The sequence below is a fragment of the Sminthopsis crassicaudata genome, chromosome 2 (genome assembly GCF_048593235.1).
Source record: "Sminthopsis crassicaudata isolate SCR6 chromosome 2, ASM4859323v1, whole genome shotgun sequence".
Classification (NCBI taxonomy): Eukaryota; Metazoa; Chordata; class Mammalia; order Dasyuromorphia; family Dasyuridae; genus Sminthopsis; species Sminthopsis crassicaudata.
In genome coordinates, this window is record NC_133618.1 from 496,802,783 (window position 1) to 496,819,533 (window position 16,751).

At 34.1% G+C, this 16,751-nt stretch overlaps 1 pseudogene; it reads left to right on the top strand.

Annotated features, from left to right (window-relative positions):
* The first annotated feature begins 1,905 nt into the window (after window positions 1–1,905).
* Window positions 1,906–8,047, top strand: LOC141552943 (E3 SUMO-protein ligase KIAA1586-like; annotated as a pseudogene).
* Window positions 8,048–16,751: the final 8,704 nt, after the last annotated feature.

Consider the following 16,751-nt stretch of genomic DNA (forward strand, 5'->3'; position numbering starts at 1 on the left):
TGGGATTTTCTTTCTTGGTTGAACTGAGTTACCTTGCTCCCAGTGGCAGAGCCCCTTCATTCTGTATTGTGTGGTATATATTCTCCTATGCATACTTTCATTTCTGTTTTGCTATGGACTTGGAGAAATGGCTTTCTTTGGTGCTGTCTATGTTTGCATTCATTATAGAACTGGCATTTAGTGGGAAGGGACTCAAGTCTTAGGTTTAAAGCTAGAGACCTGACACCTTTTAATTAATGATCAGAAATTAGATTGAGATCCAAGACAATTCGGAAGGATTTATGATTAAAAATCCTATCCATTTTCAGAGAAAGAACTAATGGAGTCTGAATGCAGATTGAAACATGTTTTTTTAAAACTTTTTTTCTTTTTCTTTTTCTTTTTTTTTTGGTCTGTGTTTTCTTTTACAACATGACTAATATGGAAATATGTTTTGCATGACTGCACATGTATAACTTATATCAAATTGCTTGCTGTCTCAGGGGGAAGGGGAGAGAAAGAGGGAGAGAATTTGGAATTCAAAATTCTAAAAAAAACAAATGCTATAAATTGTTTTTACATTTACATCAGAAAAAAATAAAATATTTGAAATTTTTAAAAAAGAAGTCATATTGAATCTGAAAAACCAAATCCCCTAAATTATAGGGTGATTTTTAATTTTTAAGAGAACATATATATATATATATATATGTATATATATATATATAAAATCCTAGACTAGTATATCCTCTTTCTAAGGAGAGCAGAGTGACCATATTTCTGGCTCCAACCTCCTACTTCTCTTCTAGCAAGAATTAAAGTCTTCTTGAGAAGGATGAAGGGAAAAGAGATTAGAGGTGTCTATTTTGCCTCCCTTTGGACGATGCAACAACACCTCCATGACATGTGGAGGATAGCCCTCATTATAATGGATTCATAGGTTTAGAATTGGAAAGGATCATCAGAGCTTATTGATCTAATCTTACATTTTATAGATGGAGAAACTGATGGCCAAGGGAGTTAAGAATTACTTATGTAGTAAACAACAATAATGTGATTTGAACTCAGATCCTCTAATTTCTAAGGCACTGTTCTTTCTATCATACTATGCCTAGGAAATCTGATTTTATTTGCAATTCTGAAACATGGGAGTTTTTCCACTCTTGAAACAACAGAAGCTGGAGGAAGAATAGGTCTAGTTCCCTGTGACTTAGCAATGCTGGATCCTACAAGTTGACTTTTTAACTTACTGTGTATAACCCAGCGGATTCACCTAATGACACAACCATAAGTCATTTTAATCACCTCACATCACCAAACCACTGGATGCAGAGGAAAGAGGTTATTGAAGGTAGCTGCTGATTTTAGTATTGTATAGGTAAAAGTAATTTGTAAAGTGCCTGATTTTTCCTACTGTTCACTCTGTTGTAGTCCCAGCTATTAATAATTCAGATTTCGTTAGTGGTTTAAGTTTTTCAATTCTACATCCTAATAAATAGGGCAAGGATTTTTATCCCCATTTCACAGATGAAGGGTTTTAGTGACTTGTCCAAGATTAGATGATACCAGAATAGAATTCAAACCAGACCTTCTGGCTCTACATCCAATGCCTTTTCCATGACTCTATGATGCATTTCCTAAGACTAATTAGTCTTCTCATGATGATCAAGACAACAACATGTATTTATTTACTATGTTCTATATGCCAGATCTATACTAGGCAATGAGGACACAAGTACAAAGAATGAAATGATGATGAGAGAGACTACTTGTTTAAACTCAATGTTGCGACTTATTGTTGGTGAGGTCAGGACAAAATATACAGTAAATTAATAAGGGATGAATTGGGAGATGGAGGTCTGAACCACTAGATCACCTCTGGATTACTCTCCTCTAAAACCCACCCATTAGATCTGACTCTGAATAATGGCCAACACATTAAAATCCTATCTGTTATATGCTTGGCTAAAAGACATAAAATCACAGAATGTCAGCATTGGAAAGCAACTCATCCAGTCCAACTCCCCACATACTCAGCTGCCCATATTCTTGACCTCAGCCTGGTTTTTGGAATTAGAAGATGTAGGTTCAAGTATGAGTTCTATTGTACTGGCCAGTAACCTTGGCAAGGTAAGTTCCTTTCTCTCTCTGGGCCCCATTCAATTTCCATAAATGATAAGGTTGGGTTCCAATATTTATGAACTTTAAGATTACAGAAATTCAGAGTTAGAATTTTATTATCTGCACAATAAATAATATGCCATCTTTTGCAGAAGACATATAATGAGGGAAGTAGCCTACTCTACTTGTAAATAATTTTAATTTTAAGAAGTTTTTTTTCTCTTTTGCTAAGCAAATTTTCCTCTGTGCAACTTTCACATATACTATAATATCATATATCTACCAGAGAAAAGGGCCTAGGACAGAGCCTTGTGAGGTACCCATGATTGATGGGCATAACCCAGATGAAGATTCACCAAAGAAGACAAAGAAAAAAAATAAATCCTCTGGGTGTGGGTTTGTGGGTTTGTATGTGTGTGTGTGTGTGTGTTTGAAGAGGATGATCAGTAATGTCAAAGGCTGCTGAGAAGTCCTTTTCAACTCTAAAGTCTCTTCAGATTTCAACAATCTATGATTTGAAGAATTTCTAACCCATCCATCCAGAATAATCTTGCCCATCCCGTTGGTTTAGTTATTGGTAATATTAAGGATCTGGAATTACTTGGAGCATACTGCCCAGGGGAAAAATAACAATTGCCAAAGTCAAAATAACTTATATTTTTGTTTGTGAGTTGTTGCTGTTGTTATTCAGTCATGACCAAATCTTTTTAACCCCATTTATGGTTTTCTTGGCAAAGAAAGATACTGGAGTGATTTGCCATTTCTCCAAATCATTTTATAGATGAGGAAACTGAGACAAACAGGGTTAAGTGACTTGCCTAGGATTACACAGCTACTAAGTGTCTGAGGCCAGATTTGAACTCAAGTAAAAGAGGCATTTTCCTGATTTCAAGTCTGGCATTCTATCTACTGTGTCACCAAACTAGCCCATGCTATTTGTAACTAGAAATTCTCATGTTGAAAATTAGCCATTTGCATTCTTTAAACCCTTCCACTGCTATGTTCTGTAATGCTGAACAAAATTATTTAATGTTAGGGTCCAGTTTTTTCTTCTATCAAGTGTGTATGATAGTGTCCTAGGAAAAAAATCTACATTGGGTAAGATTCTACAGCCTTTCTGAACATTTAATCTCTCTGGCATTAGGAGAGTTAACTAGGAAAAGTAAAGTTAGATGTTAAGATGAAAATTTGGTCCCACAAACATATATTAAGAGCCAGGCCATTGTGCTAGGCTCTGGAAAAACAAGAACACAAACTAAACAGCCAAAGCCCTCAAGGAGTTTGCACTCTGCTGAAGGGATAATATAATGTGTGCATATGTGTGTGAATATATTCATGTTTGTGGGTGCATGCATATATATGTGTGTATGTGCATATGTGTATATATGCTTATGTATATATGCATAAAAACACATACACTGGTGGGTGAAATCTAAGGAAACAAAAGTATAAGTTTCTGAACATATCAATTTATTAAGCAATGAATGCCATCTGCATAACAAATTGGGACCAGGCCTCCTCAGCTTGGTGGTGGAACCCATATGCCCAAGGAGACATGTTTATGTATTAATAGAAAAGAATGAACAGGATATAAACCAGGACCTGATTCCAATTGGAGGAAATATTAGGGACTTTACAAGTTGAGAGGAAGATGAGAGGATGAGTTTCAAGAGTTGGGAAGGAAACCACAACCAGGTGCAATTCCCTGTAATCTGAAAAAGAGGTGTCCCACTCCCTCCTAAGTGTTTGTTTTCAAAGGCAAAAGGAAACAATAACTGATTGACCAGTGAAGGGAAAGTTTTAGGATAAGATGTGGGTTAGATGAGACCTATAACTGTGAGAATACTCCTTATTTCAATCTTCAGATCTGACTAGGGTTTTGGTCAACATAACTAGGTCCTTAGTTAAAGGGTCTCTTAGCAGCATGTGGAAGTAGTCCAGCTTCCTAGACACTCAGTTCTAGGTTCAAACAATGCAATCAAGTTTTATCCCAATTTTCATAATAAACTTTTCTTACAGACAGAAACTGAACTAGTCTCATAATTGAATAGAAAGGGAATTGAGCTAGATCCAGAATCAAACCACAAGATGGAGTCAATGTGGAATTTATATATGTGTGTGTATGTATATGTGTGTGTGTATGAAGAGAAACAGACAGACATAGACATTCAGCCAGAGAGAGAGAAAGGAGGGAGGAAAGCAGGAAGGGAAAGGGGACAGAAGGAAGAAGAGGAGAAGAGAAAGGGAGAGAGGGGGAGGAATGGAAGAAAGGCGTGAGAGAGAGAGGAGAGGGAGAGAGAAAGAGAGACAGAGAAAGAGACAAAGATAGAGAAAGGAGAAGAAGAAGGAGAAGAAGAAGAAGAAGAAGAAGAAGAAGAAGAAGAAGAAGAAGAAGAAGAAGAAGAAGAAGAAGAAGAAGAAGAAGAAGAAGAAGAAGGAGGAGGAGGAGGAGGAGGAGGAGGAGGAGGAGGAGAAGAAGAAGAAGAAGAAGAAGAAGAAGAAGAAGAAGAAGAAGAAGAAGAAGAAGAAGAAGAAGAAGAAGAAGAAGAAGAAGAAGAAGAAGAAGAAGAAGAAGGAGTAGAAGAAGGAGAAGAAGGAGAAGAAGGAGAAGAAGAAGAAGAAGAAGAAGAAGAAGAAGAAGAAGAAGAAGAAGAAGAAGAAGAAGAAGAAGAAGAAGGAGAAGAAGGAGAAGAAGGAGAAGAAGGAGAAGAAGAAGAAGAAGAAGAAGAAGAAGAAGAAGAAGAAGAAGAAGAAGAAGAAGAAGAAGAAGAAGAAGAAGAAGAAGAAGAAGAAGAAGGAGTAGAAGAAGGAGAAGAAGGAGAAGAAGAAGAAGAAGAAGAAGAAGAAGAAGAAGAAGAAGAAGAAGAAGAAGAAGAAGAAGGAGAAGAAGGAGAAGAAGGAGAAGAAGGAGAAGGAGAAGGAGAAGGAGAAGGAGAAGGAGAAGGAGAAGGAGAAGGAGAAGAAGAAGGAGGAGAAGAAGAAGAAGAAAGGAGAGAGAGAAAACGCAGTACAAATTGTTACTTGAAGGATGATCAGGATTCTGAATGGTGAAGACAAGTAGGAAATACATTCTAAGTGTGATTTCTTAAATCCAAGGAAGAGCTAATCCATCAAAGAACACTGAGAGAGAATGGGTCAGATAGGAAAAGAACAATGGGTTAGAACATAGGCTATATACCAAAGAGAGGAGTATAAAATATGGCTACAAATGTTGGTGGAAGTCAGAATGTGGAGGATTTTTAATGCCAAGGTGAAGAATTTGTATTTTATTCAAGATTTACTAAAAAAAATTTTGAACAAAGAAGTGAATGACATGGTCATATCTAAGCTTTAGTAATGTTATTTTGGCAGCTGTGTGAGAATATATTAGAGAGAGGAGAGAGACTGAAATCAAGGAGACTACTACTACTACTACTACTACTAATAATAATAATAGTTGTGTTTATGTAGAACTTTAAGGTTTGCAAAGTTTTATATATAATATGATATATTATAATACATTAGATACCATATAATATTCAAAATACAAATATATAAAATATATAAGTATAATCTTCCTTAATTCTTATAATCACTGTATAAACTAAGTATCATTATTATTCCATTTTATAAATGAGGAAACAAAATGAAAAGAATTTACATGACTTGCCCAAGTAAATCTCTGAGACAGGATTTGAACTTAGATATTTCTGCTTCTAGTCTAGGACTCTAGCTACCAAGCCAGCCAGGAAGTTCATCCAGTAGCAGGAGAAGTAAGGAGGGTCTAAATCAGAGTGGGGGCCATACTCTGAGAGAGAAGGGGATTCATGTGGAGGATATTGGAGAAGTACACTGGACAAGACTTGGCAGCTGATTGGCTATGTAAGGATTACTAGAAGGAAATTTTTTCCCTTCTTTAACAGCCCCAGGGATGAGGGATCTCTTTAACAGCCCCAGGGATGAGGGATCCCCAAAGAATCATTGCAGTGAGAACAAGATATAGGCTACACATCTCACAAAATAAAACTTAAAACAGAATTTGATAAGGAGAGACCCAAGCCAATTAATTCCTCAGTGGTCTCAAGGAGCTCTCCCCAAGTAATTGTTGTGGATGGTCATGAAATAGGAGCTTTATGCAATTGAAAGTGAAGGAGGCAAAGGGCAAATAGCTTCTCAGAATTTTATGATTCCGTAGTGATGATATCTGGTTTCCTGTTAATCCCATGAGATCTTGCATAGGGCTGTTCTTACCAGAGATCCACTGGGGCTTTGCATAATTTTTTTCTTCTTTACCTTCCCAAGGGAAGATAATGAATGATGAGAAATCTCTTAGTTTATTCCTTACTTGGGTCTCTTCTGAGAGGCATATGAAAGTGATATTCAGCACATTCCTCTTATCCAGTCAGTACAATCCTTTCTATGTGACAGGGTTTCCTATCTTATTCCCAGTGCCTGCCTGCCCACCTTGCTCTGATCTTCCTCAAAGGAGGCTTCCTCATCATTTTGTCCTAGACTTGCAACTTTAAAACCAAATGGAATATTTAAAATCATCTAGTCTATCTAACCTTTCATTCTACAGAGAATGAAACTAAAGGAAGGGAGAGAAAGTGACTTGTTTGAGGTGACATAAAGTAATGTGCTAGAGGCAGCTTATATCAGCTTAAGAGAGCCAATTATTAAATTTTCAGGAATTGCAATTTGGTTTTTAAAAATCAGTCAACATACAGTCACTCAGTTTCCAAACTGGCAATATTATTTGTTGTTATAAAAAGAATTCATGTCAACCACAACAGAATATTTTTAGTAGATCATTGTTTACTTTAAATAATTATGACTTTAATGATGAATATTTGAAAACAAATCTAATTGTACTTTGTTCTGATGGTACAAATACAATGCTGGGAAGAAAGTCTAGAGTAACTACAAAGTTGTTAGAAAAATTTCCTTAAACCATCATTTCACATTGTTTAAATCATTAATTACAATTGTAACTTGGCAATTCAATATCAAAAGTAAAATGTCAATCATTTTTAAATGCTTTTGGATAAAATTTATATTATTACTAATGTAATAAAAATTAAATTGAACTAGAAATGTAGTTAAAAAACCTTGAAAATGAAATTAATAAAATTGGTCAAGTACTGGGACCTTGAAGAACAGTGGGTAGTTTATCAGCTGCTCTTGCTCTGCTGATGGCAGCTTATACCCTATATTGCATATGTAATTTTCATTCTTTTTTTAAATTCTAGTTTAGAAAAGAAATTAGCTAACATTAATTTCTTGTAAGACATTGCTTTAGTGATTGACATTTTTGAAGAATTTTCATTACTTTCAACTGCAAGATCAACTAACATTTAGAAAATGCAAAAATTAATCAAATACACCATAAGAGCTTTGGAAAATTTAAAGATTGGTACTGGAAAGCATGAATCTCAAATTGAAGATTTGATTAAGTTAGATAAGTTTAAAGATACTCCATTTAATAAAAATAATAATTTTAATGTTCTCCGTAGGAATAAGTTACTAGAAAATATAATTTATCACATGAACTTACATCTTTATCAGATAGAAACAATGATGACAGTATTTTTAATTGTTTTGATTTATTAGAGCCATCCACTTGGTCTTATAAGGAACTAATTTCACTATGGTTAGCTGGTTAAAAAAAATCATCATTTAAGTGAAATTTTAAAAGATGAAATTGATTTAAATGATATTCAGGATTTTGAAATTTATAATATAAAATCAAGCAATGTTCTAATCTTGGCAGCAAACTATACAAAAAGCTAAAAAAGATAGCACTATTTACATTCAATAGTACTAAAACTAAAAGAAGTTTCAGTTTGATTAATATAACTTTCAAGATGATGAGAAATAGATTATTGTAGTTTACATGTCACATATAATGACACTACATTTATTAGAGAAAGAGCTTATTGAGGTGCGACTTTTTGTCAGATCTGGCTAAATCACAATCATAGGATGACTATAGACATAGGAGTTTGACAAAAATCCACAAGAACATTCTGAGATGGAATAGAATTTGCAGTAAAGGACCATGTATATTCTATTTGTGAAAGGTATGCCATACATTCTTTGTATCAGCTAGGTGGTGAAGAGGATAGAGTGCCAGTTGAAGTCAGAAGACTCCTTCCTCTTTCCAAATTCAAATCCAGCCTCAGACACTTACTGACTGTGTAACTCTAAATAAGTCAGTTAACCCTGTCTGCCTCAATTTCCTCATAGATAAAATGAGGTGAAGGAAATGGCAAACCACTCATATATCTTTGTCAAGAAAACACCAAAGAGATTACATAGTCAGACACAATTGAACAACAATAATCAATGAATTGTGTAAGAAATTTGTGAACTTTCTTATGTCACATTCCCATACACACCTGCACAAAGCTGGTTGTTAAATATTTACCAGAACAAAACTTCCTAGTGTTCTAACCTTTCATTCACTCTCAGAGGCTATACCAAGGTTTAGAAAGTGATATTTCAAAGCACACGGGTAATTAGCCAGAATTTATTGAATCCCAGATTTGAAAAGGGAAGGAACTTTAGGGAACATCTTGTTTACCCCCTTAATTTTGTGGAGAGAAAGATAGAATTTTGGAGAGAGTGATGACCACCAATGACAAAGGCAATAAGTTAAAAAATAGCTAGAATTCAAACCCAAATCTTCTGTATTTCAATGCAGTGCTTTTTACTGAGATTCTTTAGCTATACCTATTTCTTCTAAAAACACATGAGCATATGTGTGTGTGATTATTTTTTGCTAATTCCATTTCTTCTTCTAATTCTTCTATTATTCATTCTTTTGTGTCAAGAAAAATTGCTTTTTTTAATGCTACTGTTGGGCATTGGTTTTATTTCATATATTTTGCCCTAGCATTTTTTTTATCCCAAGTATTTTTTCATTGAGCTAGGGTTCTTTATCAATTTGCTCATTTCTTTGAGTGATTCTTTAATCTTATTTTAAATTTTTCTGGTAGCTTTGCTTGTTTCAGGTGTTATTATTACTAATTTTTGAGAGATATGAAAGTGATGATCTCTCTTGAAACATCCTTTTTTGGAAAGCAAATCTTCATCAGAAATGATAACCACATCAAAGGTTCAAAAGATCACAGACTTAAAGCTGAAGAGGACCTCAAAGGCCAAGTATCTCATCTTCCTCATTCTGTAGTTGAGGAAACTAAGGCTCAAGGGAATTAAGTCACTTGCCCAGGGTCACAATTCTATTAGTGTCTAAAGCAGGAATTAATACCATGTCTTCCTGGCTCCAAGTAAATTATTCTATCCATATTGTTATTTTTCAATCATGTCTGACTCTTCATGACCCTGTTTGAATTTTTTGGGCAAAGTACCAGAGTTGTTTGTCATTTACTTCTTTAACTTATTTTACAAATGAGGAAACTGGGGCAAAAGGGGATGTGACTTACCCAGGGTCACACAACTAGTAAGTGTGTGAAATCAGATTTGAACTCAGGTCTTCCTGACTTGAAGCTCCTGGCTCTCTCTCCATTCTCTCTATGCCACTTAGGTGTCCTCTATCCATTGTGTATTTCTGCAAATATTTTTTCATTTGAATTTTACTCTTCCTCTCTGCATTTTATGGCAATACATCTGAACTAGGAAACCATATTTTGGTGACTATTAAAAAAAAAAAAAAAAAAGGATGATCAGTACTCTTACATCCATGTCAAGAAAGCTGCTTTCATTACAAAGATTTCTAATGATTCTATGAAGAAATGAATTAAGTCTATAAGAAATAATGAGATTGCTGAAAGGGGCAGAGCCAAGATGGTGGAGAGCAGACAAGACTTTACCTGACCTTTTCCTGGCTTCCTTTAGAATCAACACTAGATCAAGCCTCTGAACAGATTTTGGAATGACAGAACCAACAAATGTTTGGAATATAACAAATTTCTAATAGAAGATATCTTGGGAAGATTTCAGGAAAGATCTGTCTCAATTGAGCAGGGAGGGATTTGGCCCAGCACAGGTACAACACAGAGAGGCTGAGGGTGGAGAGACCCCATATGGGGAATCTAGTGGGAGACTCTTAGGCAAAACACAGCAGTATTGGCTACTTTCTCTTGCTTCAGAAAGCTAGTGGCTCAGCACTAGCTGTGAAATTTCCAGTGTGAATCTCTGAACTCTAGAATAATAGGAGGGACTTGGCCAGACCCACCAATGCAGTGGGAAAGCCTACAACATTACTGGCCCCAAGGCCCTTGTTGTCCTGTACAAGGAGCTCAGGACAATCTCCCCCGTGTACTAGGAGCAAACCTCAATTTTTAAAAATGAGCAAAACAGCAAAAAGAGCTCTGACCATAGCTACCCGTGGAGATTGGGAAGAATAGAATCCAAATTAAAGGAAAATGCCTCCAGATAAAGTCTCAAAGGGGACTGGTCTCCAACTCAAATGGTTTTCTTGGAAGAATTTTTAAAAAGAATCTTAAAAGAGAATCAGGGAAAAAATGAAAGCTTTGCAGAAGAGTTTGGAAAAGAAAACAGAAATTGACAGAAGAAAACAACTCCTTAAAAATATATTTTGCAAAATGGAAAAAAAAATGTATGCTGAAGAAAGCCACTTCTTAAAAAATAGATTTGACAAAATGGAAAAAGAAAACTTCTTGAAAAATAGAATTGATGAAATGGAAAAAAAGAAAACTTTAAAAAATAGAATTGGTGAAATAGAAAAAGAGAACAACTCCTTAAAAATAGAATTAGTGAAATGAAAAAAAGAATCCAATAAACAAAACTCCTTTAAAAGTACAATTGGGCAAATTGAAAAAGAGGTAAAAAAGCTAACTAAAGAAAATAATTCACTAAAAATTAGGATTGGACAAATGTAAATGAATAACTCAATGGAATACCAAGAATCAGTCAAACAAATAACAACAAAAAAAAATAGAAGAAAGTTTAAAATACCTCAGTGGAAAAAATAACAGATCCAGAACAATTAAGAATTATTAAACTACCTGAAAACCATAATGAAAAATAGAACCAGGACAACATCTTTCTTTTTTAAATGATTTTAATTGAATTTTTTTCAAAACATATGCAATGATAATGTTTCAACACTGACCCTTGAGAAACCTTTTGTTCCAATTTTCCCCCTCTTCCCCCCACCTTCTCCCCTCGATGGCATGTAATCCAATATAAACATACATATTTATACAATTATCTTGCTTCACAAGAAAAAGTAGATAAAAAATTTTTTTAAATGAGAAAGAACATAAAATTCAAGCAACCCACAACAAAAAGAGTAAAAATGCTATGTTATAATCCACCCTCAGTGCCCACAGTCCTCTCTCTGGATGTAGATGGCTCTCATCACAAGATCATTAGAAAGGTCCTTAACCATCTCATTGTTGGAAAGAGTCACATCCATCAGAATGTATCATTGTATAATCTTGTTGTTGTTGTATACAATGATTTCCTGATTCTGCTCATTTCACTTAGCATCAGTTCATATAAGTCTTGCTAGGCCTCTCTGAAATCATCCTGCTGATTGTTTCTTATAGAACACTAATATTCCATAACATTCATATACCATAATTTATTCAGCCATTCTCCAACTGATGGGCATCCACTTACTTTCCAGTTTCTTGCCACCACAAAAAGGGCTGTCACAAAAATTTTTGCACATGTGGGTCTCTTTCCCTCCTTTAAGATCTCTTTGGGATACAGGCCCAGAGGAAAAACTGCTGGATCAAAGGGTATGCACAGTTTGATAGCCCTTTGGGCATAGTTCCAAATTGCTCTCCAGAATGGTTGTATCTGTTCACAATTTCACCAACAATGTATTAGTGTCCCAGTTTTCTCACATCTCCTCCAACATTTTTCATTATTTATTCCTGTCATCTTAGCCAATATGAGAGGTGTGTAGTGGTATCTCAGAGTTGCAGGACAACATCTTTCAAGAAATCATCAAGGAAAACTGCCCTGATATCCTAGAACCAGGGGATAAAATAGCCATTGAAAGGATCCACCGATCATTCCTAAAGAGACTCTAAAATGAAAACTCCAAGAAATATTGTAGCTAAAATCCATAATTTTCAGATAAAGTTAAAAATACTGCAAGCAGCCAGAAAGAAACAATTCAAATACTGAGGAACCACAATCAGGATTACCTAGAACCACTTCTCCTTTAAAGGATCAAAGGGCCTGGAATATGATATTTTGGAGGGCCAAGAATCAACTACCCAGCAAAATTAAACATTATCTTTCAGGAAGAAAGATGGACATTCAATGAAATAGGGGTTTTTAATGATTTTTTATGAAAAGACCAGAGTTGAAGAAAATTTGACCTTCAAGTACAGAACTCAAGAGAAGCATAAAAATGCAAAAAGAAAAGAAAAAAAATTATTTCTTTTAAAAGTTAAAAATTTTACATACCTATATGGGAAGATGATATGTTTAACTTTTGAGAACTGTATCTCTGTTAGGGGTATACTTCAAGGGTGTAAGTATAAGTTGATTTTAATGTGATGATATAAAAAAAGAAACTAGGGGGGAAAGTGATTGTACTGGAAGAAGACAAAAGGGGAGATGAAATTGAATAAATTACATCACATTAAGAGGCAAAAAAGACCTATTACAGTTGATGGAAAGAAGGGAGAAAGATGAGAATAGTTTGAACCTTAATCTCATTGGATTTGGCTCAAAGAGGGAATATCATACACATTTAGTTTAGAAACTTGTTTCGCCCCAGGAGGAAATAGAACGGAAAAGGGGAAAAGAAAGACAGGAGAGTCTGTAAAAAGGAGAGCAGATTGAGGAAGGTGTGGTCAGAAGTAAAACATTAATAAGGAAGGAAAGGAAAGAGAAAAATATAACTTGGGGAAAATAGAATGGCAGGAAATACAGAGTTAATCATTTTAAATGTGAATGTGAATGGCATTAACTCTTTTTAAAATGGAAGTGAAAGTAGAATAGATTAAAAACCAGAATCCTTCAATATGTTGTTTAGAAAAACACATTTGAAGCATAAAGATATATACAGAATAAAAGTAAAGGGCTGGAACAGATTCTATTATGCATCAACTAAAGTAAAAAAAATAAGTAGGAATAATGATCCTGATCTCAGATCAAGCAAAAGCAAAAATAGATCTTTAGGAAACTATATCTTGCTAAAGAATGCCAGGAAGTAATATAAATGCTAAACATATATGCACCAAGTAGCATAGCATCCAAATTTCTAGAGGAGAAAAGAATATCAAGAAGAAATAGAGAGGAAAAACTATAATAGCAGAAGATCTCAACTTTCCTTTATCAGGACTAGATAAATCTAACCACTAAATAAACAAATAAGGAGACAAATGGAATTTTAGAAAAGTTAGGTATGATAGAACTTTGGAGAAAACTGAATAAAGATAGAAAGGGATATACCTTTTTCTTAGCAGTATATAGAACCTACACAAAAATTGACTGCAGTAGAACATAAAAATCTCACAGTGAAATGCAGAAAAGCAGAAATAGAAAATGCATCTTTTCCATATAATGATACAATAAAAGTTACATGGAATAAAGGATCATGAAAAAATTAATTGGAAACTAACATCTAATCCTAAAGAATGAGTGATTAAATAACAAGCCATAGAAACAATTGATGATTTCATCCAAGAGAATGACACAGCATACCAAAGTTTATGGGATGCAGCCAAAGCAGTTCTTAGGGGAAATGTTATATCTTTAGATGCTTACTTGAATAAAATAGAGGGGGGAAAAAGGTCAACGAATTGGGTATGTAACCAAAAAAACTAGAAAAAAAAAACAAATTAAATCTAAATTTGAAATTCTGAAAATAAAAGGAAAGATTAATAAAATTGAAAGTAAGAAAACTATTGAACTAATAACCAAAACTAAGAGTTGATTTTATAAAAAAAAAAAAAAAACAATAAAATTGATAAATCTTTAGTTAATTTGATTAGAAGAAGAAAAGGAGAAAATCAAGTTACCAGTATCAAAAATGAAAAGGGTAAACTTACCACCAATGAAGAGGAAATTAAAACAATAAATAGGAGCTATTTTGCCCAACTGTATGCCAATGAATCTGATAATCTAAGCGAAATGGATGAATACGTACAAAAATATAGATTGCCCAGATTAACAGAAGATGAAATAAATTACTTAAATAGTCCCAAACTGAACAGGCTGCTAATGAATTCCCTAAGAAAAAAAGTATCATGGGCCAGATGGATTTATAAATGAATTCTACCAAACATTTAAAGAACAATGAATTTTAATGCTATATGAACTATTTGAAAAAAAAAAAAAAGGCAGGGGGAGGGGAGGAAGGAATCCTACCAAGTTCTTTTTACAGATATGGTGCTGAAACCTAAGCCAGGAAGAACCAAAACAGAGAAAGAAAATTTTACACCAATTTTCCTAGTGAATATTGATGCAAAAATCTTAAATAAAATATTAGCAAAGAGAATACATCAACTTATTACCAAAACAATAAATTATAACCAAGTAGGATTTATATCACGAATGCATGTTTTGTTCAATATCAGCAAAACTATTAGGATAGTTGATTATATCAATAACCAAACTAAGAGAAATCATATGATTATTTCAATAGATGCAGAAAAAACATTTGACAAAATCCAACACCTATTTCTGTTAAAAACACTAAAAAACTATAGGAATAAATGGAGTTTTCCTTAAAATGATCACTAGCATCTACTTTAAACCACTAGTGAACATTATATATAAAGGGGATAAACTAAAACCATTCCCAATAAGATCAGGGTTCACCTGAACCAACAAGGTTGCTTCCATCACCAATACTATTCAGTGTTATATTAGAAACATTAACTTTAGCAATAAGGGGAGAAAAATAAATGAAAGGAATTAGAGTAGGTAATGAAGAAAACCAAGTTATCATTCCTTGCAGATGATATGATGGTATATACCTAGAAAATCCTAGAGAAACAACTAAAAATATATTAGAAACAATTCAAAACTTTAACAAAGTTGCAGGATACAAAATAAATCCACATAAATCATGAGTATTTCTATATGTTACAAAGTCCAGCAACAGGGTATAGAAAGAGGAATCCCATTTAAAATAGATAATATAAAATATGTGGGAGTCTACTTGCCAAGATAAAGTCAGGAACTATATGAACACAAAAACAAAACACTTTTCAGATAAATAAAGTTAGATGTAAACAATTGAAAGGCTATCTAGTGCTCCTGGGTAGGCCAAACTAATATAATAAAAATGACAATTCTACTCAGATTAATCTACCTATTTGGTGTCATAGAAATCAAACTGCCAAGAAATTTCTTTATGGAGCTAGAAAAAAATAATGACAAAGTTCATCTTAAAAATAAGAATTTCAAAGGAATTAATGATAAATGTGGCCTACGTGGTAAACTAATGTGGCCTAGCTGTACCAGACCTAAAAATGTATTATAAAGCAGTCAACAAAACCATTTGGTACTGGCTAAGAAATAGAATTGGTACTGGCTAAGAAATAGTCAATTAGTGGAATAAGTTAGGTTCACAAGACACAATAGCAAATGACCATAGTAACCTAATGTTTGATAAACCAAAGACTCCAACTTCTGGGAAATAATATGGCAGAAATTAGGCATTGACCAACATCTAACACCCTATATCAACATAAGATAGAAATGGGTTAATGATTTAGATAAAGGGTGATCTATAAGCTAAATAGGAGAACAAAGGATAGTCTACCTCTCAGATCTGTGGAGAAGGAAGAAATTTATGGCTAAAAGAGAACCAGAGAACATTATGAAATGCATAATGGTTAATTTTGATCATATCAAATTAAAAAGCTTTTATACAAACAAAACCAATGCCTCCAAGATTAGAAGGGAAGCAGAAAACTGAGGGAAAATTTTACCTCCAGGGTCTCTAAAAAGGGCCTCATTTCTAAAATAGAGAGAGAATTGACTCAAATTCATAAAAATACAAACCATTTCCCAATTGATAAATGGTTAAAGGATATAAATAAATAATTTTCAGATGAAGAAATTAAAGCTACTTCTAGTCATATGAAAAAAAATGCTCTAAATCACTATTGATCAGACAAATGCAAATTAAGACAACTCTGAGGTACCACTTTCCACCTCTCAGATTGGCTAAGATAATAGAAAAAGGTGATGATAAATGTTGGAGGGGATGTAGGAAAACTGGTGGGGTTGTCAACTGATCCAACTATTCTGGAGAGCAATTTGGAACTAAGCCCAAAGGGCTATAAAACTGCATATCCTTTGATCCAGTAGTATCTCTGCTGAGTCTGTATCCCAAAGAGATCATAAAAAAGAGAAACGGATTCACATGTGCAAAAATGTTTGTAGTATCCCTTTTGGTAGTGCTAAGGTGGAAATTGAGTGGATGAACATCTGTTGGGGAATGGCTGAATAAGTTATGGTATATGAATATGGTAATGGAATATTGTTCTATGAGAAATAATCAGCAGGCTGATTTCAGAAAGGCCTGGAGAGACTTACATGAACTGCTGCTAAGTGAAGTGAATAGAATCAAGAAAACATTGTACACAGCAACAACAAGATTATGTGATAATTAACTTTGAGGGATTTCGTTCTTTTCAACAATAAGGTGATTCAAGGCAATTCCAATAGTCTTGTGATAGAGAAAGTCATCTGTATCCAGAGGACTA